Consider the following 4029-nt stretch of genomic DNA (forward strand, 5'->3'; position numbering starts at 1 on the left):
TTGCATTTAATTCTTTCCAATAATTCCCATTTGAAATCAATAGTCTTCAGCATATATGAACTAGCACAGGAAGTATCGAGCAAGTTGCGATTATCAAGAGAAAGCCGAGCATAAAAATTCTGAATAATCATTTCCCGAGAGAGCTCATGGTTGGGGCATGAATACAACATTGAATTAAGCCTCCCCAAATCTTGAGCGATGCTTTCTCCTTCGCGAGGCCAGAAATTATATATGTAATTACGATCAGAATGAACAAGATGCATAGGATAGAACTTCTGGTGAAATTCCAACTTCAATTGCTTATAATTCCAACATCTCGTATCATCACATAGCCTATACCATGTCATTGCATCTCCCTTCAAAGATAAAGGGAAGACCTTCCTTTTGACAACATCATCAGGAATACCTGCAAGCTTAAATAGTCCACAAACTTCATCCACAAAGATAAGGTGTAAGTCGGGATGCAATGTTCCGTCTCCTGCAAAAGGATTAGCTAGCAGTTTTTCTATCATACCCGAAGGAATCTCAAAGTGAATATTTTCATAAGGTTCCGTAGGTTGAGGAGCATCTATTTGATCTTCTGGTTGGGGTAAAGATACCCCAAACAAGCCCCTCAAAGGATTAGTTTCCATACTGACAAGTAACAGAAAATTTCAGTACACTATATAAATGTTTCCTTACCAAGTTCCACTCACCAAGAGCACTACGCTCCCCAGCAACGGCGCCAGAAAAGAGTTTTGATGACCCACAAGTGTAGGGGATCTATCGTAGTCCTTTCGATAAGTAAGAGTGTCAAACCCAATGAGGAGCAGAAGGAAATGATAAGCGGTTTTCAGTAAGATTTTCTCTGCAAGCACTGAAATAGTAGGTTATAGATAGTTTTGTGATAAGATAAATAGTAACGAGCAAAAAGTAAATAAAGTAAATAAAGTGCAGCAAGGTGGCCCAATCCTTTATGTAGCAAAGGATAAGCCTGGACAAATTCTAATAATGAAGAAGGAGCTCCCGAGGACACATTGGGAATTATCGTCAAGCTAGTTTTCATCACGTTCATAAGATTCGCGTTCCATACTTTGATAATTTGATATGTGGGTGGACCGGCACTTGGGTACTGCCCTAACATGGACAGGCATCCCACTTATGATTAACCCCTATTGCAAGCGTCTGCAACTACAAAAAGGAGTATTAAGGTAAACCTAACTACAACATTAAACATAGGGTCCATATCAACCCCTAACGAAGCAATGCATAAACTAGGGTTTAAGCTTCTGTCACTCTAGCAACCCATCATCTACTTATTACTTCCCTATGCCTTCCTCTAGGCCCAAATAATGGTGAAGTGTCATGTAGTCGACGTTCACATAACACCACTAGAGGAGAGACAACATACATCTCATCAAAATATCAAACGAATACCAAATTCACATGACTACTAATAGCAAGACTTCACCCATGTCCTTAGGAACAAACATAACTAATCACAAATCATATTCATGTTCATAATCAGAGGGGTAATAATATTCATGAAGGATCTGAACATATGATCTTCCACCAAGTAAACCAAATAGCATCAACTACAAGGAGTAATCAACACTACTAGCAACCCACAGGTACCAATTTGTGGTTTTGATACAAGATTGGATACAAGATATGAACTAGGGTTTTGAGATGAGATGGTGCTGGTGAAGATGTTGATGGAGATTGACCCCCTCTCGATGAGAGGATCGTTGGTGATGATGTTGGTGATGATTTCCCCCTCCCGGAGGGAAGTGTCCCCGGTAGAATAGCTCCGCCAGAGCCCTAGATTGATTCCGCCAAGGTTCCGCCTCGTGGTGGCGGAGTTTCGTCCCATAAGCTTGCCCACGATTTTTTCCAGGGGAAAACCCTTCATATAGCAGAAGATGGTTGCTAGAAGCCCACCAGGGGCCCCAGGAGATAGGGGGGCGCACCCTAGGGGGGGGGCACCCCATGTCTCCTAGACAGGGTGTGGGCCCCCTGGCCTATTTCTTTTGTCCAAAAATTCTTATTAAATCTAAGAATTTGTTTCGTGGAGTTTCAGGTCTTTTAGAGTTGTGTAGAATAGGTTTCCAATGTTTGCTCCTTTTCCAGCCAGAATTCCAGCTGTCGGCATCCCCCCTCTTCATGGTAAACCTTGTAAAATAAGAGAGAATAGTCATAAGTATTGAGATATAATGTGTAATAACAGCCCATAATGCAATAAATATTGATATAAAAGCATGATGCAAAATGGACGTATCAATAGCCACTGCAAGGAGCCTAAAAAAGAAGAAGCAGTAGGTTCAGGCTGATCAAGATCTGCTCAATGATAGATGGACTAATGTCCTGGCAGCCGACGAATATGGCCTCGAACGCCCAACCAAAAATTACCTGAAGCGCAAACTGTTAGCACAGTTCGATGACGAGGCACTGGAGCCTGTCCTACCAGCGCATAATGCGGCTGACCGGCCACCATGCGGCCCGGACAAAGCGACACCTCGAGTCGAACACCAGCCCTCACTACCTCGCCGTAAAAACAGAAATACAACAGCTCGTTGATGTACTGCGGCATGACCTGGAAAACAGAGCAGGCCAGACCAGATCAATCTATGGATTGCGGGGGCGTGCCCCGATGCGCGACGATGGCCATCCGGCTGGGCGTAACAAACATAACCATGTCCGGGCCGAAAACCACAGACGACCTCCATCCGAGCTACGTCACGACCTGACCTGGTATAGAGGCGCCGCACACCCCCTTTGCTTCATTGACGAAGTGATGGAACATGAATTCCCGGAAGGGTTTAAACCCGTAAACATTGAATCATATGATGGGACAACAGACCCCGTAGTGTGGATCAAAGATTTCCTTCTCCATATTCATATGTCCTGCGGCGATGATCTTCATGCCATCAAATACCTCCCGCTAAAACTCAAGGGACTAGCTCGGCATTGGTTGAACAGTCTGCCCGAAAACTCCATTGACAGCTGGGAAGACTTGGAGGATGCCTTGCTCGACAACTTCCAAGGGACATATGTCCGACCTCCAGATGCCGATGACTTAAGTCACATACTTCAACAGCCCGGAGAGTCAGGCATGAAATTCTGGACTAGGTTCTTAACTAAAAAGAACCAGATTGTCGACTGTCCAGATGCCGAAGCCTTAGCGGCCTTTAAGCACAGCATCCGCGACGAATGGCTCGCCCCACACCTCGGCCAAGAAAAGGCGAAGTCCATGGCAGCCCTCACGGCACTCATGACCCGCTTCTGTGCGGGCGAAGATAGCTGGCTAGCCCGTAGCAATAATAGTACAAGCGAACCGGGCACTTCTGAAGCCAGAAACAGCAACGGCAACTAGTAAATGTAGCATGTAGCTGTTGCGAAATGTAATATTTTGCGAGGGAAATATGCAAATTTTATTTATTGTATAATTAAACGAGAAACCTAACTTCCAGTCGACTGGATGTTAGCGACAGATCCGTACGACCTGATCATTGCTCATTGTGGATTGCATGACCTCGAACACCTCGCCCGGATCGCCCGCACAGCCCACGTATCCTCCCTGTCGCTGGATTGTTCCCTCTTCCATTTTCCCAGACGCAGGCCCGTCCCCTCTACTTTTTTTCCTCACATGATGACATCATGTCGGCCCATGTTCCCAAAGTAAGAAGACCATTTACCAATCGCATCCTTGCCCGCGTTCCAAAAAAGTTTGATAGCTTCATGTGCCGGATAAGAATTGAACCATGTACCTCAAGTAGTAATTCCTACGACACAAACCACTACCCGGCTTTGGACTTGCTGTTTTTGAAATAAGTTACATGTTACTTGTTCTTGGTTAATACGATTTTGAACATTAAAAAAATAGTGGTCAGGTCAATGATTCCGCCACTCACAGTGATTTTTTTGACCTGATTTTTTGTTGGAACATCCCCCAATAATGTCGTGTGAATAATATGGTCATTAACACGTCGCAGACCTGATAACTTACATACAAATACCATGATAACTCACACATCACAGACGTGATAATTT

This window comes from Triticum dicoccoides, chromosome 3B, assembly GCF_002162155.2.
Source record: "Triticum dicoccoides isolate Atlit2015 ecotype Zavitan chromosome 3B, WEW_v2.0, whole genome shotgun sequence".
In the NCBI taxonomy this organism is placed as follows: Eukaryota; Viridiplantae; Streptophyta; class Magnoliopsida; order Poales; family Poaceae; genus Triticum; species Triticum dicoccoides.